This window comes from Heliangelus exortis, chromosome 4 (assembly GCF_036169615.1).
Source record: "Heliangelus exortis chromosome 4, bHelExo1.hap1, whole genome shotgun sequence".
In the NCBI taxonomy this organism is placed as follows: domain Eukaryota; kingdom Metazoa; phylum Chordata; class Aves; order Apodiformes; family Trochilidae; genus Heliangelus; species Heliangelus exortis.
Window position 1 is genome coordinate 10101817 of NC_092425.1, and position 25150 is coordinate 10126966.

The 25150-nt window shown below is 38.8% G+C and overlaps 1 protein-coding gene and 1 long non-coding RNA gene across 7 annotated transcripts in view; one reads left to right on the plus strand and one right to left on the minus strand.

The window, feature by feature from the left end:
- Positions 1 to 13263: 13263 nt before the first annotated feature.
- LOC139795827 (uncharacterized) lies at positions 13264 to 14195 on the minus strand. Its single transcript, XR_011725714.1, has 2 exons — positions 14114 to 14195; positions 13264 to 13801 (listed from the first exon to the last, which is right to left on the minus strand). It is a non-coding gene; the product is annotated as an uncharacterized lncRNA (long non-coding RNA).
- Positions 14196 to 14388: 193 nt separating this feature from the next.
- The window catches only part of FHIP1A (FHF complex subunit HOOK interacting protein 1A), a 91716-nt gene continuing 80954 nt past the window's right edge, over positions 14389 to 25150 (plus strand). For 2 of the 6 annotated variants that reach the window (XM_071742935.1, XM_071742936.1), the window contains exons 1-2: positions 14390 to 14564; positions 14873 to 14938. The gene's annotated coding sequence lies outside the window, so the exon portion shown is untranslated. Of the gene's footprint in view, positions 14565 to 14872; positions 14939 to 25150 lie in introns of all 6 variants that reach the window. The other 4 variants (XM_071742938.1, XM_071742940.1, XM_071742942.1 and 1 more) reach the window with 3 other exon arrangements.

Sequence of the window (25150 nt, forward strand, 5' to 3'; positions counted from 1 at the left end):
TACTGTGAAAATGGGTGAGCCTTGGATGTAATATACTGCTCATAGAATTTATCACATTCAATTCTTCTATGACAGACAGTGTGACTTCATGTTTGTGTGTGATTGAAAGCTGTACCAAAATGTGTTCCTGAAGTGTTACATAGTACTGAGCAATTTTTCTCTTTACACTTCAATAAATTCACAACTGTGTGTATAGTGTCCACAAAATATCTCTTATAAACAACAGTATTGAAGATTCATCACAGCCTGAAGGCTGTACTAGATTCCATGCAAATTCAGGATAAGGCTTGTGCAGTCAAGCCAATAGGAAAGGAAATGGATGGCAGAAGCAAGTCATTAACTCTGCCTCTCTAGAGCTCTAACCTTGCTGGTTCAATGATGCTACCCAAGGTCTTCAGTGGCAAGGGACAAGACAACTGGGAAAACTACATTTGGGCTCTTTAGGCACTTTGTGTTTTGTCACAACAGGATTCTGGAGATAAATAAATCAGTTGGGCACTACGATAAAAATACAGAATCTAAATAAATAATACTAATAAATACAGAGTCTGTTTGACTGAGTAATTCCTGGTAAACTAATCAATGGGAAAGGAAGATAAGGTAAAAGCAGTTATTTCTATTTCTATGTCTTGACAATAAGGATGATTTGGTTTTATAGGCCTTTTCTCCCTGTGAAAAATTTAGATGCACAAAGAAGAAAAGGTCCCTTTTTGGAAATAGGATCACTCAGTAGTATTAGGACCTTTGTAAATTTCTAAAACATTGAGTGCATGTTATTTTCGTTCACAAAAACCCATCAGTTGTGGACTCCTACAGTCTCAGAAGCAGAGCCAGTCCAAACAGGTGAAAAGTATGCAACTATGTACAGGCCTGTTAAATGATGTCATTATAAAAACAAAGGTACGGAATTTTTTTGGGAATAGCCCTGGATCATACTTGGAATTCAGCAGCATAACTAATCTTCTGTACAGCGCTGTTGGAGCCCTATTAGAGATGTATCTGGAGTACAGATACTCTGCACTGACATTTCCAACCATTTAGGAAGAATGCAGGAGAAAAATAATGGTAAATGGCAACAAAATTACACAGATTTTCAGGGGGAAAAACACAACACTTTGTACAAGATAGAAATTTTTAGAATATTTACGTGAAGAAAATCACTCAGTTTATTACAGCACCTCAAAAACTGTGTTGCCTGTTGCAGGGTTTGGCTTGGTTTGCAGTTCAATGCACCATCTTAAACCAACAGTTAAAATAATTATAGCAAGTTACAGCTAATCTAGGCTTTGTGAGGTGCATGGCTCTGCATACATAGATTGCTTGGCTTTATACCTGACAAAGTGCCACCCACCAGAAAATGTATTGACATTTTCTCACTGTTTACTCCTAGAAATCTTACTCTTTAGGTTTGCTGGCAGACTTGAGTGTTTCAGCTGCATGCATTAGGTGTCAAAGACTGCTGCACTGCAGCATTTGCTGGGCTTGTACACAGCACCGATTGGTTCTCCAGGGACCTTGGTGCTTCTGCTACAGCAAATAAGCCACAGAGGAGGATCTTGCACTACCTGCATCCTGCTTCAGTCAGCCTCTCTTCCTTCTGTGCTCCAGCCTCTAGATATTTGGTCAGCATCCCTGTTCTTTAAAAGATACTTTTACTATAATTTCAGTACTGTCAGTTGCAACTTCAGCATATGATTTCAAGCCACACCTCTTATGTTGCTCTTGCTTTCACTGAGTGCTGTAGAAATGCTTTAGCAATTGAAGTAATTTCTTAGATCTCTTTTTATACTGGTTTAGTTCCCATACCCAAGCTACTTGTCATCCAGCTTCTTTCCGAGCTCATGCTTTTTAGTGCTTTACAATCTCACCTTCTTTCTCAGTCTCCCATTCACAGTAAATTTTACTTCTAATATTCCTAGACGGGGAAATAACTGACAAATTCAGAGCCTCCTAATCCATATTACAGTTTGGATTGCTAGGGCATTGGCACTGTTATCTTATTAGAGAAACTAGTTTAGAAACCAAAGGTGCCTCGTGGCTGAACATCCAGGAAAAGACCATTCTAAGAAATGTTGTCCCTTATTATAAAACTAATCTCCATTAACTCAAAATATTAAAATGCAGCAGAGAATGTCTGGAACAATGTTTCTAACACAGCCAAAGGTCAGCACCTGTTTTAGTTTAAATCAATGGTGACTGTAGGATGGATTTTTATTTTAGTAAGGGCAAGCTGTTTAATTTTTAACAATCCTTCTTCCCCTCTGCCCTCTAGCAAACCTAGGAGTGTGTACAGGAGAATATTAAAAGGAAAAATTTTGAGCTTATTTCCAAGCTACTGGGCTTCTCTAGCCAATCAGACATCCTTTATTCATCTAAATGAATGAATTCAATTTGCTTTTGACTTTATTTTTCAGATTGCTTTCAAATGGTAAGGATTTTTTATACAGAAAATAGTGTCATTTTGAAGCCCTTACAATATTTTATGTAGGAACTGATGGTCACTGACAGGAGAACTACCAGGGACTGCGTTCTTTAGAAGATAATATCTACAAGATATTAGATCTCCATCAACCTTGATATGTTCCTTTTAGCTTGGGAATGCTAAAAATGTAGGCAGCAATGCATCTCAAGATTGCTCTAATTCCACTTTCTGAATGGAAAAATGCAAACTTGTCCAAAGATGAGGAATCATAGTGTAAATATATATACACACATATATTCTCTATATACAATGTATATCGACATATACAGTGCCATTGCCACTCTCTCCAACAGGGGTTTCATCAGTGAAAGGTCTTTACACTGTAGTACTCAAGCAGAAGTGCTCACAGCACAGATCTTGCTCACAGTACTCCAGAAGGCAGATCTACTAAATTTCAACCCCCTCAGCTTGCAGAAGCAGATGTGAAGATAGTGACTTATATAATAACTTATTAGGCAGCATATTCGAACACTCTAACCTTGCATAAGTGAAACAAATCTTAGTAAAAGTTTAGATGTCTGTTTAACCTCTTTGTAAACAACTGCATATGACTACATATAAGCCTCTACATATAAAACAGAGTTTGATTCACTTCTGTGACTGAGTTACTGCACAGCTTCAAGAGCATCAGAACTTCATACTAATGCAGGCAGGTATCAGTCTAAGCATGTATTTGATTTCCTAGCCAGGGTATTTTCAAGCATATCTTTTTGCTTTCTGGCATAAAAGGCTGACTACTCTCCCGTTTGAAAATCCAGTTCAAACCAGCATTATTTTAGACAGCCAAGGGCAAGCAGCAGAATGGCAAATTACATATTTGGGTACTGCTGTGTGCACAGTATTAACGATCAAAAAGATAGTCTGCAATGTATCGGGCTGGTAGGGGATTACGGCTGTGTTTTCCTTTGCTCTTTAAGGTAATCCTGCTGTCGCTGTGGAACATGAAGCCCAGAGGTTCTAAACACACTTCCCCAGAAACTCCGTCAATGCAGTTTTCTTCAGTGAGACTAAAAGTGTAGTTCATGCATGCAGCCAGAGAGCGGCAGCCTAGTAACAAAAAAAAGGGTGTACTTGACGTTCCCAAGAAGTGGGTATTTCCTCATGGTTTAGCGTCGCAACGGGGTTTCTGAACAGTGGAGAGAAAAATGAATGAGGCATGAGTAGTTCCTGGAGAAAAAAAAAGAATCTGGCCTTGATAAAAGTTCAGTTCTAAGGGGAGGGAAGGGGAAGAGGTTGAAGATTAGATGGCAAAGGGGTTCAGATTACATGCCAGCATAAGCAAAGATGATCAAAGAGTAAGAAACAAAGGACTTGATTTATGTTGTAAAAATAAACTACTTTTTTTTCCCTTTGATATAGGAAATTTGTACTCACATCATCTGTGGAAGCTAGTGGACAGGATTACATTAAGAGAAGCTAATTTTTAGTTAATTGGTTTCAGTCTTTTCGTTGATAAAGTTCAAAAAGCCTCTGAATGTTCAACAAGTATTGAAAACCTAAAACGTCAAAGAACAATATAACATTGTTCTATTGTTTGCCATAGAGGTTTACGTGTGGAATAAGGACAATTAGATCTCTGAATTAAGCTTTATTTTTTATGTGGAATTAAGTGGATTTAGTAGTTTCAAGCACACTTGAAACAGTATGTAAAAAATCACTGAAGCTGAGATTCCTTTGCATTTATGTAAAGGAAAATTAGGATTAACTCCATTAACGCTGGTGGAATTTTAACAGCATGAAATTAGTATGAAAAAAGCATTAGTCATAGCAACTTCTAAAGAAGTTAGTTCCCAGTGCTATGAAATTATATAGCTCATTATCCTTAAAACCAGAATTATTTTATATAAGCCATTTATAGTTTTTACTCCCAATAGCTGTAATTATCAAATTTAGTTACTACACAGTAAATATCTTCATGCTGCAATTCCTGATTTCTGTATCTGTGATGTTCACATATTACTGATGTTCTTTGCAGACCAGAAGTAATACAAAATTGAGAAAAGTGGGAAAGATAAATGCCAACCAGTAAGTAATAAAATACAGGATGCACTATACTTTATTGTGAGCAACTCCACTGCAGCAAGCCTGAAAATTACCTATCAGACAGAGATACAATTTGAAAACTAAAAAGCACCCTCACACAAAGTTGAAGAAGAAGCCTTTGCTGGCCTACTCATGTTCCTTCAAATGACCACATAGCCCTTTTACCCATACATATCCATCTGACTCACTTGGCTCACATTCAGTTCTGAAAGTAGTGAGAACTGATAAACATAAGTCTTCCCAGAGCTGTAACAGTTATTCTAAATAGTCTATATTCTGCTTTTTTCTCTTCTGCACCTGCTGCTTGCAATAAATTGATGTTTTAAAGGATGAAAAAGAAAGTGGGAACTTCTAAACTTCTCAGCTTCCTCCTGGATATCAAAACAAAGATAACATCTTTCCTTCAGCTTCTATCTCACTGTCACTTTAGATGTTGATACTTTTTCACATTTTTAATGTGTAATAGACTGAAGTCAAGTATTCTATACAGACTCTCAGAGATGGGTCTATCCAGCCTGATATCCCATCTTCTGCAATAGCTAGTAGTACATATTTACAGGAAGAGTATCACAATAGTTTAATTCACATCTCTTTCAAGCAATAAGGAGCTCAGAAGCTTTCTGAGGAAAAAAAAATGTAAAAGTGCCAGGAGTATTTTTTCCATTATCAGTTATAATCAATGGGATTTGTCCTCCATTTTATTTACTCCCCTTTGAACCCATTTAAACTGTTGCCTCACAACCACTGTGTGGCAATGCTCAGTGATCCAGCAAGAGGTTCTGACAGCCCCTACCTTGGCTTCTATCCCTCAGGCTACCACTACCTCCTGCTCCCTTGCTACTTTACACCTGAAACCAGATCACTTCACTAACAGTCCTCTAGTGCTTACATTATGAGTACAATGATACCACAGACTGTATTGACTAAAATTAAGGGAATAAGCAGTGAAAGGCCCTGACAGCTGCCTTTCCTAGGGAGCCACACATTGCAACTGACTTCATTGCTGGCCCAGGAAGCTCTCTAGGACCAGCAGTACAAAAACCAACAAGCTGTCACTCACCAGCAGCACCTTCAGGCAGGGATGGACACCAGAGCCAATGCTGTTTAACACCTTTAATAAAGATTTGGATGCTGGGATGGATTGGATGCACAGCAAGTTTGTGATACCAAACTGGAGGACAGGGCCACTATTCAAAAGGACCTCTGCATCCTGGATAAATGGGTGGACAGAAACCTAACGAAGTTTAATGAGGGCGAATGCCAAGTCCTGTGTCAGGGATGGAGTGACTTCACACAACAGGACAGCCAGCTAGGTAGAAGGCAGCTCTTCATAAAAGGACCTGGAGGTTCCTGTTGGACAATGTGAGGCAGCAGCATGGCCTTGTCTTTTATTGCAGATGCAGAAAGATAGGGCAAGAGGCAATGGGTGCAAGTTGGAGCACAGAAAAAAAGAAAAGGTATTGGAAACAACTTTGTTACCATAAGGGCAGTAAATACTGGAACAAGGTCCCAGAGAGGTTGTGGAATCTCCATCCTGGGAAGCATTTGAAGCTAGACTGTAAAAACCTCATTTATTTGGTCCTGCTCTGAGCAGGCGCTGGGTCTAGGTAACCTCCAGAGACCTTTGACCCTGAATGATTCTATGTTTTTGTGAGTCTCAGCAATGATTAGACCCAAAGCAGTTTCTGCATGAGAACTAGAAGAAGGTAGGGAACTAATTACCTTCCTAGATGAGAGCAATTTCTGTCAAAAGAAGCCCTCTTTTGAGTTTCAGGCTCCAGGTAGGAACAGATTACCTGCCATAAATTCTTTTCTTAAGTGCTTATGACTCAGCACAGAAATAGTTTAATGGAAATCTGGTTGTGCCATTTGAAACAGCCATATACTATACAACTGTAGCCCTTCAGCAGCACAATCATCTTCAGAAGAAATCCATAAACTTCAAATTTGTTTTCCTTCCAATTTTAATATGTAATTTTAGCATGTATTTCTGGCTATGGTGGCAACCCCAATAAGCAAGTTCCATTTGAGTTTTTAGATTCCAGTAAAATGAAACAGTCTAGTGCACTCTGCCACTTTTTTTCCCTATGGCTGTATACCACTTTCCAGATAATTTTTACAGAATTAGCTGGCTCATTAAGATTTTACTCTGAATCTTTTAAAAAATAGTAACAGGGCATTCATTAACATTAGATAGGCATACAAGCATAGGAATACCTGGGCAGGAATACCTACTTTATGACTTCTCTCCCAGGCTTATGGAGAAATTAATGGAGTCTGAATCCTGAGGCATTATTAGATCACCTTCTCTTACTTTCTGTGCATCACAGCTATCCAATATGTTTACTGCTCAGTTCATTAAAATAAGAAAGGGAGGTGGCTTGACAACAGCATGTAAGGTCATTTGTGTATTAACCAGTCCCACACACATGCACACAAAGAATTATGTGCATATTTATATATATATACATACATACACATTCATACTATTCATATACATATATAGAATAAGGTATCCTGGAGCCAGGAATAATGAAACAGGAAAAAACCCAACAGGCTTAGGTTTGAACTACACCACAATTTTTCTTTTTAATACGATACAGACTGAAACCACATTAACTCTTTTGATATAATAGGATTCCTACTCACAGGAATAATGAAGAATAGATGCTAGAAGACTTCAGACTTTAATACTAGTTACTCATCATTTGGCAGGTGAGTTATTTCCCACAGTTCACACAATTCTACATATTTATTCCTAGTGATTTCACTAATCTCTGCTATGGAAAGCTGAGCTCTTCTACTAGAGCTTCTCCTCCCATCTGATGCAGATAACTTCAGCAATAAGCCTCTAGTGACTGGAACAGATGTTGCTGTTTATTTAATTTATTTATTTTACTAATGCACAGCTGCCAGGGCCAACAAATGAAAAACACTGAATTCCATCAGGATTGCAGTTTCAGTGACTACACATTAGAAGACAATTTATTGTCTTTTAATTTTTTTTTTTTTAAAGGGATGTCAAGCTTTAGCTTGAATAAATAAGTTGTTATGATAAAGAATCTCAAGTATGTGGCAACTTACCTTCTGTAACAAGTTCTTGGGTGGTAAACTATAGCTGATTTCTCAGAGACAAGTGTGTACAACTCATGCAGCACAGTTAGGCTTTCTTTCTTGAACTGTAACAAAATTAAAAATATTTCACAATAGAAAATAATGCATAGATACTATCCTAAATGGATTGTATTTTTTTTTTTCTTTGGATAGGTAGACAGCAAACATGCAAGTTTACCTTAATGCATGTAAAATACTACGGAATTTCATTTTGGGAGGAGAAATATAAGGAAAAATAGAAAAAGCAAACCAGCTCCACAGAAATACCCTAAAAAAGACAATCGAAGCACAAATTCCCTTGGATTATAATCCTGACTATTTATGGTTCTCTATTTTGCCTTTGGCAAGACAGTTAATGGCCAGATTTCCAACACTGGTGGCACTGCCTCACTGCCAGATGCAAGAGTGAAATTCATACCCATGTTTCAGGATCTTCATAGAGCACATGGTGAGAATTAAGCCCCTTACAAAGGCCATCCAAGAAACTTCCACTGAGTAGGAATCTGCTTACAAATAGCTAAAGGGTTGTGGAATAAAGAATTGTAACTGCAGTCTCCTCTCTGGAGATTAAATGTGTGAATTAGGTCGACGAATGGAGATTTTTATAGTTAGCACCCATGGTCTAGAAGCTGCTCTTAAAAAGAAATGAAAGGAACTGTTTTCAAAACACATCTGCTTAAGAGCTGCTGTTGGCTCTAGAAATAGCTCATTAATACATAATTTGCCTAAAAAATAAAAGAGCATTGAATAATTTTAACTCAGCCAAATAAACTCGAAATAACCTTTCCTTCCCTGCATCCATGTCTCTTGCCCATTAGCTCATACAAACTGGGAAACTGGGGAGTCTTTTAAAGCTATGCTGCAAAGAGCACAAGCCTGGGAAGAGCAAGCAGGAGGAGCATGGTTGTACCAGCTGGCAACTAGGAACTAGCCCTCTGAAGAGAGAGACTTGGAGCCTGGTCTTTGATCCTAATGCTGTCTATGTGTTTTATCCAATGACTTTTAAATACAAAGGGCTATGGGCACTTCCCACCTGCCAGATGCTTTTGGAAAAATCCCAACAGGCTTCTATTTCAATGGCACCATAACTAATGCCATTATTTGACCCCAAATCTCCAAGTGGACATTAGTCTCCAATTCAGCAAATTGATGAGGATTTCAGTAAAACTTCCCATTGAACACCCTGCAGAATGAGGAGGGACCTCAAAATATGGGGCTTTATGTCTGTCAGACATTCCCCCTTTTATTTTCTCTGTAGAAAGCAAGACCTACTGACTTCACAAAGTGTCTAACAATCATGAAGAATCGATTCATTCCAGCTCTAAGCAAGGAACAAAAAAAAAGCACATGTAGAAGAACAAAACACTGCTACGAATTACTCATGATTCACTGTATAATTTTTTGCCCAGCAGCTGAGTGGTTCATCTCCTGCCTAGTATTTGTCCATTCATACAGGAAATTAGTATTCATATACTCACACAAGGATGCTACTTAATAATATTTCATTGTATTTCAAGTGGTGTAAGAGATGTGCAGACTCAGATCATCTTTCATTGACAGTTCTGTCTCTGTATCTTCCCAAGCATGCAGCTGGACAGTAGTTCTGTTCAGAGACCAGTCAGCTCTGACAGGAGCACACTATGACATTTTCTTTCACCCTTCCTCAGCAATAATTTCCAGAAGGTGCAAATTCATGTTCCTTCAGGAGAAAAAAAATAAGTAAATTCTGGTTTGTCTGATTTTCTGGAAGACAGGCTCGGTGCAACACAGACTGCAGGATCTTCCTGTGTTGCAGGTAACCTATTTGCTTTTGCCAGTAGCTTGGTGGTTAGAGAGTCAACCAAGAACGTGGCCTACCATGAGGACAAAGTGGAGAGTTTTTTGAAAGCACACAGAAGAGAAAGCAGACATAAGTGTGATTTGGTGGTGCAGAGGGATATAATTGTGAAAACTAAAGGAGATGTTATGGAAATAGGGAGAGTAGTGGGTAGGTATTAATAAGAAAGTGCTTTTCTACAGAACTGACATAGATCACATTGTAATTAGCAGGGAGGAGGCCTTGAGTTGAGTAGTGGAAGAGGAGTGATGAGTAGTGCTATTGCAGTTCACTAAAATTTTCTCAACACTCTTTTTTTTAAAAAAAAGTAATCTGATATAAATTAAATTTTAAAATCCAGATTGTCCGAGGTGACTTTTGAAGAAGCAGGGATAGAAAAGGGATAGAAAGTGTGGATGTTTTTCCATTATTGACTACGATGTGACATGCATGCAGGTTATAAATTATGGAAGAGTAACTTTGGCTCTGTTTGCTTAAATACCCTGCTCGCCAGAATCACAGTCTGTATAACCAGAAAAGCATAACCTAATTTTCATTAAGAAATGTGTCATGTAGTACTTGGCCAAAGCTTCCACTGGACCCTGGAGTATAAATCATAATTAGAAAGGGATGAGTCTTTAAAGAGTCTACTTCCATTCATCCTCTAGGGATATTTTTTTGTTAAATATCCTTCAGCTGTGTTCTCAAGGTAAGCGATTTGCTAGGGTCCAGACATAAATCTTCACTGGCAGGGATGGTTTAACAAACCCTGAAAAAAATCTTTGAGAGACTAAAAAATTTTCTGTCCTGCAACTACCCTCCAATTGTAGCAGCCTACAGAGAAGGAAGGAGGTTTTGTCTTGTTCCTGTGTGAAGGGAGGATTTTTCTTTCTCTCTTTTTTTAAAAAAAAAAAAAAAAAAAAAAAAAAAGTTATGAATTGTCCTTCTCCCCAAGTAAACAGCCTTAAGGATATACAGCACAACTCCAGGGTTCAGCTCTATCTTTTCAAAGCATAAAGAGAAAAAGAAAGTATCTGAAGAGGGAAAAGGCAAGCTCTCAGATAATCTAGTATGCTCTTTAGACATAATGTCAAGAAAAAAACCTTACAAATGACAGGATAGAGCACAATTGTTTCTAGAGGCCTATCTGTTAAAAGACATTTTTGAACCATACTTCCAGCTTCACATATTATTTGTGCTAATTTATGGTGGCCCAGCTCATTCCTGTCCTCATGTTGCTCCCTCACTTGTGGCAGGGTAAGGATTTATGTGGTGGCAGGTGAAACAGATCAAAGAACTGACCCATGGTAAAGTTAACTGTAAAAATGGGGGGTTAATTTTAATCTGGATCAGGGAACTGATCTCATTTAATAAATAACTGCATCAGTGAAGATGGGAGCATAGGAAAGGATGGGTGCAAGATTACTGCTTCTGATAGCAGTGCTGACCTGTGCCGTTTTACAGCATATGAGAAATTACAGACAATGAGTGGACTGACTTTTGGGACAGAGTGAATTAACATACTTACAAAATTAGTGTCAGGCCCTTACAATGTATCACAGATAACCCAATATGGTTTTAAGGAGGAAAAATAATTTTGTGAAAGGGGTAGTAAAATTATTTTGGTTTGTATCATAAATCACTAATTTATACTGGTCAAAGGTAGGTCTTTTTAACTAAATGTTTCATGACTTCTTCAACAAACTTTATTTCTTTTAAAGAGTTGCCTTGAAACAGGAGAAAAAGACAAATACCAGTTAAGAAAGACTATGAAATCTTGTAAGTTGTTTCTGTTCATCAAAGGACAGACATTTCAGAATTCATAATCTGTTTTTCCTAGCAATCTTAGGTTTCTGGTATTCATTGTGTTGCTTGTATATTAATAATAATTTCCAACCTGTATAGATATTTTTATTATTTACCAGTCCAGCCAGGTGTATGGATTCTATCCACATAAATAACATTTATCTTTCATGTACTAATGATTTGAGAATGGTACTACATTAAAATTGCATGTTGAAGCAAAATATCTGCAAAACCAAATCTAAAAATGCTTGGAACATCTCTGAATTTAAGTGGTAGATCTGGTTTAGACTGTTCAGTTGAAAAATTATTCAGGTAGAAGTAACCAATGCTCTTTCATAGGATTTAAAGTACATTCCCATAATCCTCTTTATTCTTAAGCAGGACATGTTTATCCTCTAACAAATTTTCTGGAAATCTGATCTCTTACTAAGTATAGGTTTGTTTTACTGAGATGATATCTAGATCACAACTAAGAAAAGTCTGTCTTAAATGGATCACTTAATTTATAGCAAACATTTTGGTTTGCTGACAGTAACTTGGGTTCTCTGTTAAGGATTTTCAATTTGTAGTACACCTGCAATTTTACATTTTTTTTTCTGACACTGCAGGCCTCAGATGAAACTTTATGGAATTTCTTTAGAAAGCCTGAGCTTTCCATGGACTTAAACTGGTGACTAAAGGTATGAGCATACATGTTGTTACACTAAAGACTGTAAATACCAACTTAGTTGTAATTATTGCCTAAACTTCACTAGAGGCACTGCACAACAGTACTGATGACACAACACTCAAGACTGGCAACTGCTGCCTGTTAAATCTCATGTTACATTTACTGCTTCCAAGTCCTGTCAGTCAATTGTGCTTGGGTGCAAGCATTATGCCTCTCACTCTTATACCTGGGTGAAGTATTTGTTAGTAGCTAAAAATGCCTTCAGAACAAAGAGGGCCCACAGGAGAATTAGTGGGAGCTTGTGATAAGCCATCTTTACACTTCCATCTTTCAACTCTGTGTGATAGAACAGCTTATGTAGCGATTACGAGATAGGGATGCAAAGGGACAACTATCTCAGATTCAACTTAATTATCACAGGAAAAATAATTATAGAGTATTTTAAAAATGCTTAGAGCAGCAATAGAAAGAAGAGAAATAGATTATATCAGCATCCCTAACAGGCACTGCTTCAGAGGCTCACTCCTTAATGATCTGCTTATGATGAGATGTTTCCCACAAAGGGCATCTTTCATCTGTGTGCTGGCTGACAGTTCTGTTCTTCTGAGACCAAACAATTTAAACAGAAGTTTCCTAAGAGTTTCTCCTGATGTCCTCTAGACAACTTTACCAAATTCCCAAGCTGGTTTCTCCTCTTCTAACCTAGGTAGTCCCCAGATGCTGCCCACCTTCACATCCAGGTTCTATAGCAGCACATGGAAGCTGCTTCTTGAACAAATGCTAAGAAATACCAAATCTAATGTTGGAAAACACCTCTCCAATTGTTATGCACTCCCGGACATCTAGGCAACAGACTCTGGATTCAGGCTATGAGGGATATGACCTCCAAGCTCAGCCCTGCTGAGCACTTCTGCCGTAACATTTGCAATAAAAAAATATGTTGAACTAATAATTCATCATACAGTTCTGAAAACAATAAACAACAGCATAAGAGGCAGGAATTATAGCCTCTGGAAATGTTAGCTCCTCTGCCCCCCTCCTTAAAGCTTAGATTTAGCTTCAACATGTGTCAAGATATTTTACAAGTACCAATGATTCTTCCAGTCTTTCTAAATGGATGAACCAGACTGAAGTTAGATCAGTTTTATTTCTGACTGGATTTTTGGAGGATGTTTTTATCCTGAGTTGGGAAGTCTTAACTCTGGCATACCTAGGTGTGAGTTAGTTTGTGTGGATCTGGTTAGTTAGCAATCTTAGCAAATTCTTCTTTAATTATATAGAGCATTTGGACACAACGCTTTCTGAACTCATAGAGAACATCATTACGCTTGGTAGATTATATTACACATTTATTTAAATAAGCTGTTACCCTAACATGCCAGCATCTATTTCTCTTTTGAGTCATTAATGAGATCATAATCAGTACTCTGACACTCTATAATTAATTTGAAATCATTAAACAAACAAACAAACAACAACAGAAAAGATGACACAGTAGCATAGTAGGCTGTGCTTATGTATTCACCCCAACAATCTATTGCATTTATAAAAGGCATTTTAAAATAGAAAATACATAGTTTGTATCATTAGGAAATTACCTCTACTTCCAACTTGTGAATAATATGAGCTAGGTTTTAAAAGCCGGTTCTTGTTTGTAGGTTTTCCACGTAGGAGAAATTGTTGGCAGGAAGCCTTCTTAGTTATTCCTGGGGGCTCTGTGAGGAACCCTCCAAGAGGGTCCTGGCAAATGGCGGGCAGGTGGCTCCTCATCCCTACCCCTCAGGCCCCAAAGGCCAGCACTCAGCTCACTGAGGAAAGAAGACTTGAAATGCTTCCACCTGCAGAGAAATGCACCCCAAGGAGGCTTCATCTAAAGAAAAACATAATAATAATAATAATTAAATAACGATTAAAATTTATAGAGTGGTGTGTATATAACAGTGCCACCTAGTGACCCGCATAACTGGGGCCACCTGTGGCATCGCTTCTAAAATACAGGGCCTAACCACCACGTATGTTTATTTTTAAAAAAATACCACATTTATTTATAATGATGTTATTATTACTATTACTATTACTACTCTGAGCTCCAGGAGCGTGTTTCTTCACTGGGCCGAGGCCTCCTCCTGACACGCACAACTTTTACCTCACAACGCGCAATGACCGACCCCTCCCTACTCACCCTCCCGCCGTGGCAGGAGCTGCCGCCCGCCAGGGGACGCCGCGCTCCGGGCCTCACCCCGACAGGTCGCGGCTCCGCCCCCCCTTTCTGACTCAGGCCCGGCCCGGCCCCTCCCTTACACAAACTCAGCGGCCGGTACCGAGTTGGGGCCGCCCGCCGTGAGGGAAAAGGGGTGGGAGGGGGAAGATGCCCGCCCTTGAGGGGACGGAGCTTCGGGGCTGCTCGGTGAGGGCGGGCTCGAGGGGGATCCCTCCCTCCCTCCTGAGGGATTAGCGCCGGCCCCGGCTGCCCTGTCGCTGACGGTCGCTTACCTGGGCGGCCGCCTCCCTCTCTCCCTCCCCTCCCCTCCCCTCCCTTCCCTGTCCTCCCTCTTTTCCGTAGCCGATCGCTTAAGCAAAGAGGGAGCGCCTTTCCCTTCCCCGGGGAAACTTTTCGCCACCGCCCGCTCCAGGTAGGGACCGGTGCCGTGAGGGGGTGGCGGTTGGGGACGGGCCCCGGACCTGGCGGCGGGGCCTCAGTGCCGGCTGCCTCCCGCCCGGAGTTGGGCAGCGCCCGGGCGCAGAGTTGAGGCGGTTGTCTCGTCGCCGTTTCGCGTCCTCTGTGGTGCGGGGCGGCAGGCGGGTGTCCCCCTCAGCCGAGCAGCTGCTTATCTGCCTCAGGGCCGCCCGGGGCTGAGGGGAGTATATAGGTCACGGGAAGTAATGCCTGCCTAATCCCCTTTATCTTTTTTGGCTCGGCTTTCCCGCTGCTGGTTTGTAGGACGACCTGGGCACCGTTGGCTGCAAACTTCTGGGAGAGGACCCAGGCTTCACGCAGGGTGCCAAGGTGAGAGTGTGGAATGAGCGCTTTTTATTACAAAGACGGCTTTTTCCTCTCAAGAGTGACCCTTTACGTAGTGCCAGCTGTGTCCACTTACATATGTTAGATGCCTGGCCCAGTGTGTGGGTTGTCAGTTTGGGTTCAGCCTTCTTTTTTGACAGGCTAATAATATGGATTTTTTTAGTTTTTTTTTCACGAGGAAACTCATTGTGTCGCTCATCAAATCACTGAAGTCTATTTTGATATTTTCTTAGGATGCCAAAGGAAAGTAGAGGTTTCAGCAACTTCAGGGCCCTGGTAACTGGAGAAGGCTTTGTGTCCTGATAAAGTGATCGCGGGGTTGCTGTGATCTTTGAGGCAATGAGGAAACTATTAGCAAGGTCGTATGAACGTGTTCTGTCACCCGAGGTTGTTGGTAGTAACTGAGCTTGATTTTGAGTTACTCCCATGTGGACACATGTGTAGGTGCAGAAGAAAGCACACTTCAGGAGGCTGTGCATAGGGCCAGTCTGTTGGGATAGGACTGTTTGCCAGGCTGGGGCGTATGGTTTCTTACAGCTGAGAAATCCTAAGGCACACTTGGCAGTATTTGGAGATTTTTATTTCAGTCTGATTTCCTCCTCCTCCCTGGGGTGTGTGATTTTTTTTTTCTGTTTAGCATTAAGACGTGTCACAGGATGATAATAAGAAGAAAAATGCTTAAAAATAAGTGTTATTTTATATGCTGCCATACTTCTGGCTAAGCTGAGAAATACTTAACAATCTGCAAGTGCCTTCTCTCTAGAGGCCCCTAGATCGTTTTGGTTGATCAATGTGAAACTGATGTTGTGCAAGCATTTATAGTTGCATTTTTCATCTGTACAACAGAGCTTTTTTACCTCCTCAGAGCAATAAGAAAGATTCAGGGCATCATCTCATTAATGCTGAAGCATGGTGTTTTTACCTTTTTTTAATTTTCAAAGAGGGAGTGATAATGTCCATTCAAAGACATCTCTTCCACACCAATATGGTAATAAACTCATGTTTCTGGCTTGTGCTGGTTTTATATCATAATTTCTAGAAGTAAACCCTTTAGAAAAAATGGTGATCAGAGGGTTTATAATACCCAAAGGAGTGAAGTGAGATTGGGTTTTTCACATTATTCATGTTGCCTTACTTCTTCTGGACTCTGTGTGAAGAGTTCACCTGATCTGAAACTAATCTAAGAATGAGGACCTAATGCTGTAATTTGTTTCTTCCTCTCTGGCTCTCCTTTAATTAACATGGAAAGTCATAGGAAAAGACAGGAAAACTTACAGTCTACTTTGTAAAACAGAAATAATTGTAAAGGGCAAGGTTGTACCAGTGAGATACTGGTGTGAGAATTGGCAGTTGTGAAGCTCACGGAACATCCATATGTCTTTTTCTGTTATCCATCTCAATCCAGTCAAATACTTTCAATTGACTTCTACTAACAGCTATTTTGATCTTTTTATTGAGTGATGATGATTGATGATACATACTTTGAAAAATAAGTGAATACTATTAAAGTGATGAAAACCGTGTTGTCAGAGCCCATGGAAGAAACATAACTTAAGAAATGCAACTGCATTTACAGCTTTTTTTTTTTTTTTTTTTCCCTTCAATTCTACAGTGTCCATATTGTGTCTGAACTATATGAAAGTGATTGTAAAAATTAGATTACAATCTGTGGGGGTTGTCTTGGATTTGTTTTTTTTTATTTCCTTCCCTAAGTGGGATAAAGATCTTCACGGAATCCAGAACTAAGTGAACCAAAATTGGAGAAACTGCTGTTGGTGTGACTTCCTTTGATTCTGGCATGAAGATGAGTTTTAGAAATCTATCTGTGTGTTTTCTTTTCGAAAGATTATACTAATACATTGATGCCTGTTAAGCTTAAGTCTTTGGATTTATAGACTCAGTACCTTGTGAAGCACTGTTTTCTCTGATAAACTCTTCATTGAGGGGTTATCTGGATTTTACTTCGCTGTATGTCAAGTTTAAAGGTTTTCTTCTTTTTAAAAAGAACTTATTCACAAGTGTTTCTATTCTACCATTGCATATCTTTATTTACTAGTAAACAAATGCTGCTTTTTGATACTCGCAGAAGGTTTTATTGCAAAGGCTTTTCAGATTTTAAGTAGACTCATGGAAATTTTGTTTAGTCCTTTAATGTTTGAGTTCTCTACTTGTTTGTTTAAAAAAGAATGCAGGCTTCCACATTCTGATACAATCCTCTTGTGACTTGTAGTTTCAAACATTTGAGCAGTGTTCTCCTTTTCTTTGTGTTCTATGGTGTGTCAAGAGTAGCTGGTATGTTTGTGGTGTTTGTTGTGTGCAGCTAAGAATAGGGTTTTAATGACCTTTTTCTCCAGTTATCCTTTTCTGTAACAGTTTCATAACTATAGTTTTTATGCTGACTTGGCATTGTTAACTTACTTGATTTATCTTCTCAGTCTGTTACATTAAATAATGATCTGAATAATGTCCTACAACACAGGGAAAATTGTCAGAGAAAGTCCCAGAGAAAGTCCTCAGGCAGGAAGGCATCAGCAGGAAGGCTGTTGGCAAAATGGTCCTTTTTGTCTCCTGCTTTTGGGTGTGTTTCAGGTATTGTATTACACAACAGTGGATGCCTGTACTTTAGGTGTGTTATAGGTGCACTTTTAATACTCTGATAGTGTTGAGTCAAGACAAGCAGTCTTGGGGTGCTTCCAGAAGAGGCTGCAATGCCCTGCACTGGTCAAAAGCTGGGGCACTAGTGATCTGGAAATCCTGAATTTCTTTCAGTCCTTTTTTGCAGTCCAGCACAGTAGCCAAATAAAGGCTTGTATGTAGCTGCTGGTATGGCTATTCTGTTAGAATTCCTGTACTTTTAAAAACTCATGTGAACAGCCTTCAAGAAACAGTGCCTTTTTCTGATTGGATTCATCCACTTGGAAAGTAGAGCTGGGACTTCACTGTTTTATGGGAAGCAGGTCAGCTAGACCTGGATCAAGTCTGAAGACTGACTGGGCTGAATTGAAAGAATGGTTTTGAATGCACTTGTAAATGCATACTGCATTTACAGGTTCTGGAATAATTGCTCTTCTGTAATATATATATATATACACACACACACACACACACACACACACACACACACACACACACACACACGCACCAGTACATTTTGAAGTGTCAGCTAGCAAAGCATTCACAGCTAAAGTTAATGTAATGAAGACTGAGGAGCTTTTGAGAATACATCTTGCCTTACATTCTGTCCTAGGCATTGATCATAAGACTTATTATTATTATCTGTAGGTATAGTTTAATAAATGACTCATTGATGGTATGATAAGAATACTTTCCACGTGACTAAAGAATTCTTGTCCAAGGGCATGTCCAGGTGAGGCAGTTCTGTGTGGAATGAAAGCAGAGCAGGTAAGGTAGGAGCAGGTGATAATGGTAGAGGCTCAAGACACACAATGAAACGTTCCAAGAAAATTTTACCTCTGTCTAGAGGGATTATCTTTAGTTAACAGAGGAAAGTTTGAAAACATGACACGATACCTGCATGCAGGAGGCCCGAAATGTTAGTTCCTTATGTATACATTTTTCCCCCAAAATCAACTGCCACCTGAAGAGGAGGAATGAGGGCCTGAGTTGGTCTGTGTCAGATGTACTTGGGGCTTTGATAGGTGTTACCTCTGAACTAAATGTTTTTGTAACAGTTGCAGAATTGTCCTGAAATTTATTTTGCTTCAAATTGTGGTGGCTCCCCATGAGTGGTGAGTGACTTCCTTTTGTTTTTTGGGGTTTTTTTCAAGAAAAATTTGAGTTAATATTGAATTGCCTACCTGCACAATGGCAATACACCATGCAAGATAATTCTAGTTTAATTGTAATTAGTATTGTAGAGGACATGTTACCTGTTTCTGTGTGGGGAAATACATAGATAGATTAGTGCTAAAAGCATTAGGCAAATTCTTATTATGCAATTTTTGCCATCTCACTGTAGAAGCATAGTCAAATACCATCATGTTTATTTAAACACTTTCATGCCTTAAAAGAATTGTTTGGTGTTAAAAAAGAGGGGGGGCTGTATGTCAAAAAAGCTGTGCGATAATAAAAAAACCCACTAGGTTTTTTGTTTGCAGAAATAACTTTTCCATAAAGGCACTTTTGCTCTTTACCTGTCTAATTCTAGTTCATTTTTTACTTGTACTAAATATTGGTTGAGGGTAGACTTTATTTCTAGGAAAATTTTTATATAACTAGACTTAAAGTAGTGACTATTCAAGTAGTATCTTAGTTTGCCTGGGGAACTATTAAAGTGGTGCCCAAGCTCAGAACTAGAAGGATCTCTGAATGTACATTAAAAAAAATTCAAAGGTTTTGAGCTATTGACAAGGCCTATATGCCAGTAGACTTTTGAACTGTAACTTAAATTTAACTGTTGGCTATTTTTCTTTCTCTTTGCTGGCAGCCAAAGAGCTGAGCTGCTGAAGAGTCAATGTCACTCACATTCACAAAATCTTTTGAAAATATCAGATACCCCTGAGCAGGAGGGATGAGAACTTAGTATTTTTTGAGTTAGTTTTATAAACAATTAACAGATAATATATTTGTAATAACTAAACATTTTTCAGATGGGTTTTTTTTACACACAGTTCAAAGAGCAATGAATGAAAGTTGCTGTCAAGCATCCAGGTCCAAAAAGCAGTGTGTGTTTCTTACTATATTGTGTTAACTCATTTTGGTGTGACAGGCTCCTGCCCTAATGCCATAAACCCGAGAGGGAAAGAAAATTTGACTTGCCACTTCATCACTCTACTGGCATTACATTAAAAGCAGTGTTTCTCTAAGCATATATATCTTGAACATATAAGGGAAGAAGGGAACCTGAATAGGAAGCTGCTGCAATTGTAATTATGGGTTGACATTGACACATCCTTTTTACACTGGAGCCATGTACTTTATTAAACCTAGCTGTGCCATTTCCTCCTTGCGTGCTTGTGACACTTTTATGCTTTGCTGGTGCCATAAATAAGTTTTAGAACAGTGTCATAAATTCAGTATTCCTGTAAGAAGGAGGATGAAAACTTCATCCTTTCATGGAGGATGAAAACTTCTCTCCCCTTTTGAGGGGCTCCCTTTATTTTCAGTGTGGGACCTTGCAGGAAGTGCATGTTCTCAGCCACAGTGAGATGTGGATTTGTTTCACAGATGTAAAAGGTGTTCCTCTCTGCATGTCTTAGAATTATGGTGGCTTCTGTCTCCTGTGTGCCTGACTGAGGTTCAGCTGTGATACGTGCCAAACAGCCAAAGATTTTTCTATGTCCCATTAATAGAGGGTGCATTGCTCCTTGTTTTGCTCTGATGTCAGTGAACCACCCAAATGGAAGTGCCTATGGTGAGGATTGGCAGAGTTGGTTGTATTGGGCCTTGTTTGGATTTTTTTGGGCTGGGTTGTTTGGTTTTGTGTTTTTGTTTGCTTGGTTATTGAGTTTTTGTTTTTGTTTTTGTTTTTTTTTTGGGGGGGGGGGGGTGTTTGTTGTTGTTTTGTTCTTGTTTGGTTTTTTTCTTTTTCAAATTGGACATTTTGCCAATCCGTACAAGGAAGCATAGAACACGTAGTCAGCAATGGGTGTAACAGGATAATTTCCTTTCTGAATTAATTGCTGACTGGCGTTAAGATTAATCATGCACGCCTGCTTGGAATGGTTTCAGGTAAACAATTAGAAATTTCTTTATCAGCTCCTTGAAACATTTTCCTAGGATGTGGAGTACTGTTCCTAAAAAAAAAAAAAAAAAAAAAAAAAAAGAGAGAGAGAGGAAATAAACACAAAAGGCAGAAACTGATTTCTTCTTCTCACAGTGACTTCTGTTCTTAATGTTTTGATGCCAACAATGTGGACAACACTGGGAGATGTTAGTTTCATCTAGCTGCCTGATACCACAGAAACTGTGTTGGTGGATGGATGTCAGTGGTAACATCTGAACATCTGCCTTCAGCAGTATTGCTGGCATCACTTTTTTGCAGTGGTGATCTTTGCCAACAACAGCCCAGTGCTTAGAGATTCCTGACATGCCAGTGTTGATACAGCAGAAGTATACACTGTAGTATTAAGATAGTTTTGTTTTTCTTGGATGTCAGTGGAGTCGCTGGACTTGGAAAATGTGTTTGGTTTTTTGTGTCGTGTGGTTTTGTTGTTTTTCTCCCCCTCCCCACCCCCCAAGAACCACTTTTATTATAAAAAAAGTAATCAAATATTCAGAGAGAAACAACCAAGTTCAGCAAATGCTGCACTTATGATACATGGTATATAGGAGTTAAATTTTTTGTTAGTTGTTGTTAGGTGTTGTGTTTAGCAACTTACATGTCAGTAATATGGGTTAATTGGAAATGTTAAATCACATCACCACCCAGCATTAAAGACATAGGGAAAAAGGTCAAAGGAAGTGACAATGCTCTCTATGAGATCAATTTCTGTCTGTAGCTGTGAGAGTATACAAGGTTCTGGGCACAGAGACCTTGATTCTGCTGGCATTAATGTCAGCTCTGTAAAAATGACTGAATTATTTGACTTTTGGAAAATATAGAAGCTATTTGAACACTTTTCCAGGTATTAATGTTTCTTTCAGTCTTTGCCTATAATTAAAAAACGAACAAGAATTAGCAGTATTTGGATTGTAATTGCATGAACTTTTCCCATTTGCCTTCACTGAAATTTGACAGCATTTGAATTACTTTGTGTGTAGATACATTTTAATAAGTAAAATGAATTAAAGATGAATGAGATGTTATCAGATTCCTCCTCTTGACAATTTAAAAATCTAAAGTGATAGTAATGCTTACTATTTCATGTCTTAGCTTAGGAAGTGATATACTACACACAGCATAAATTCAGTACTTGCTGTACATTTTTATCATTACTATAGCAGGTATATGTGTAATGATTCAATAGGTGGAAAGTTACTGATTTTAAAATAGCAGCAAGTATGGGGGATAAAAGGTCGAAACTGCAACAAGGCATCAGAGTTTTGGCAACCATCTGTATTTTATTATTTATGTAGGGGTGTTGGTTAAAGTATACAGTGGGATGCAGATTCCTAGTAAGATCTTGGAGAACCATGGTAAAGCTTTCCTGGTACTAAATATGAAGAAAGCAAGCAGAGGATAATCTCTTCTAAGTTTTGTTATAACCAGAAGATAAATAACTTGTGTGAGGGGGAGCTAGTAAAAATCTGAGAAGTTTAGTCTGCCTTTTAGAAAGGTAGGCTTCAGCTAAGTCTCTTTACTGTGAATCATAACCACTAGTTCTGTATGTTGAGAGCAAAAAAATAATTAGGAAGGATACTGTTCCATCAGGAAGTTATGTTAATGGCAGAAATTGAAGCTTTTATTTTGTGGAGGAAAATATGAAAAGTAGTGAATGGCTGGATTGCCTAGAACTGAGCTCTTTAATATAAAACATGACTGGATCAAAAGAAAATCTAGGATGTGTAAAAAGGACAAGTGTAAAAATATAGCACTAGCACATATAATTAAAATGTAACATTATGAATGGCCAACTAAAAAAGAGTAATAAGAAGTCATTATGGAATTACAATGTTAGTAAAAAGAAAGTCATGGAAGATTTGCTGCTCTTTGAAGACTGGAGCTGTGGACAGATAATTCAATGCAGACTGAGGCCTTTTAGTTTGTTTCATTTTTTTCCACTTCATCTTTAATAAGACTGGGACTAGGTAGTGGACATGGTATTCAAGGCAAGTGCTAAAACTCTAAGATGCTGTGAGAAGGAATGTGTTATAGAGATTTTAGGTAAGTTTAAGTTTGAAGTGTTTAAAATCAAAAGGGTAAGAGCTGGCTGATGTAATCCCTGAGCTGCTGCAGTTACTTAACTTGTGGAGGATGCATGTAATACTGTGAGACCTCGAGGAGTGATTACAGCATCTGTCTTTACAGATGTTGGGGTGGGGGGGGGAGAGGTGGAAATGAGCAGCTGTAGACCCAGTTGTTTAACTTCAATAATTTGTTCCGGTATTTTCCTGGGAATTAAACCCTCCAAAAGCAGTAGAAGATGAAAAAGAAATGAGCAGTAGCCTATATGATTTTCTTTTTAAGATTAAGCCATGTTAGACTAAGGGAATTTATTGCTCCAAAAGGAGCAGTTGATCTCCAGTAGCTTGACTAAGATATAAAATGGCAAAACTTTGCTCTTCTTAAAGTCTGGAGGAATTGATTGTGACTAAGTGCTAAACTGATGGAAAACATTGCTGCCTCCAGGAATTTACACATTAGATGGTGTTTTGGGTTTTGAGTGGCTTTTTTTGTTTGTTTTGTACATATAAAAAGGGTTTAGGTATTATAGTGGATGACAAGAATACTGAATCAACATTGTTATGTAATTGTAATACTGGAGACTCTCATACTCTCATTGTCATAGAATGATTGATTTTGCCCTTAGAAAAGGGTTGTTTTTTTTTAAAATATGGCTGATTCTTGGGTTGAGGCTGAGGTTTACATAGCAAAAGCATGAGCCCCACAGCCCAGTTCCTTGCTTCAAACATGGTGAGACTTCTTTAAAATAATTACTGACCTCTGCATAATGGGAATAAGCAGGGAACGCCAGAAAGACCAAATGCTTCTCCCTGAGACTTGCTCCAGTAAACCAATGTTTAGGACCTTTCTAGTTTTTGCTTTGTGGTCCTATGACTGTATCACATTTGTGAGAACAGAAGTAAATTCTGCAATTTAAATGAACTAATCTTTTAGCCAGTCTTGATCAGTCCAGTTTTGAAGATGAAATTTAATTTTTTTAGGAAAAAAGAAAAGTAATATAAAGCCCTTGGAGGGAGCCTGGAGAGGATCAGTAACAATACCTGGGTATGTGGAGGAATTACTGAGTGATCAGGAGCAGTTATTTTAACTTCAAATAAGAGAAATGTGGTAGTAGAGAAATGAGAGAGTGATACTTAATCTAGGTATGTGAAATACAGAGTGATCTGTTTTTGATTTGTTTGTGTGTTTTGGTTTTGGCTTGTTTTGGTTTTTTTTTTTTCCCTTGGTTGGTAAGTCACTGTTGCATTGGAATATATTACCAGTAAAAGTTGTGAATAATTTTAAGAATGGGTGATACAAGCATCTGCTGGTTGTGACAGAAACAGGAAACAGAAAAATGGGTATTACCATGGCACAGGGTGAAGAACCAGATGACTTTGTGGTGTTTTTTTTGGCCCTTTGATAAATAGGAGACTGTTATTGTGGTACAGCATGTCCTGTAAAATCCAGTGAGAGTGCAGTACAGAGAATTTGTTTTCTCCTTAACTCTACTCTTATGTCTCATCTGACAGGGAGGATGCAGAAGGTATTAAAACATTTTGAGGAGTAGCTAGAATTCCCTGTTGTAAGACAACAACATGAAAAAAGGACTGTGGGCATGCCTGTACCCACACTGGGTCTGCAGGAGCAAATCCTAGAACAGGGAGTGCTAGGAAATGGGGTATGAAGATGCCCAGATTAGCTTCAAAACCAGTTTTGTCATATTTGTACCGTGTTGCTTCCAAGACACTGTGGTTTTACTGCTTCCAGAGCTGTGCTAATGTCTGCTCTCTGCCGTGCAGACTTAATCAGCTTGTGTTAGTGACAATTTGGAGAACTCTTTCCTGTAATCCACTGTGTGTTGTAAACAACCCTCTATTGTGCTGCCCTTGCAGCCTCTGTTTATTTGGGTGCAGTAACTCTTTTCCTTTAATTAATTGTCCAGTAACAGCACAAAGCAGAGATGGCTTTGCACGGTGTGAGGTTTCTTGTCTGAATGCTAGGGATAACAACAGTGACATTAAACAAAGGTTTTTCATTTCAGTTGGATGCTGTTAGCAAAGCTGAGAGTAGCAGAAGAAAAACAAAGATTCAAGGAAGTCCTGTGGTGTCAACTGAGCTTTAAATGAAAAGCAAATAGGCACAATTTTATGTCAAATTTACAGTTTAGGACTCTTTTTTACTCTCGGGGAGGTTTCTGTATCACTTCTATGGTGTGTTCTTTCTCTTAATTATCATAATGCATATATGAGACAAAGCTTATTTTTAACAAACTTCCCTTTTAATAATTGAAAGTCCATCTGCTGTGTTTGTGAGATTTTGAATGGCATGCATGTACCACTACTAGGAGTGTTTGTATTGATTCATAAATCTGTGGACTATGGTTTCTGGGGTTATTTTCTTGGGCTTTC